This window comes from Tupaia chinensis, unplaced genomic scaffold (assembly GCF_000334495.1).
Source record: "Tupaia chinensis unplaced genomic scaffold, TupChi_1.0 Scaffold146784_1, whole genome shotgun sequence".
Classification (NCBI taxonomy): Eukaryota; Metazoa; Chordata; class Mammalia; order Scandentia; family Tupaiidae; genus Tupaia; species Tupaia belangeri.
The window spans coordinates 1-207 of NW_006206638.1; positions in this window are offsets into that span (position 1 = coordinate 1).

Here is a 207-nt window from a genome sequence, read left to right on the forward strand (position 1 = left end):
TGGATATTTGAATGCCTTTCTAGGTTTGGGGCATTTTCTTGCAGGGTTTCATGGAATAAATTATCTAGGCCCTTATTATTTTCTTCCTCTTCTGGAATGCCTATAATCCGGATGTTGGGGCGCTTGATGTTATCCAGTATTCCTCGTATATTATCCTCATTTTTCATGGTTGTTTTCTCAATCTTCTTGATACTTTTTTCTAAGTCA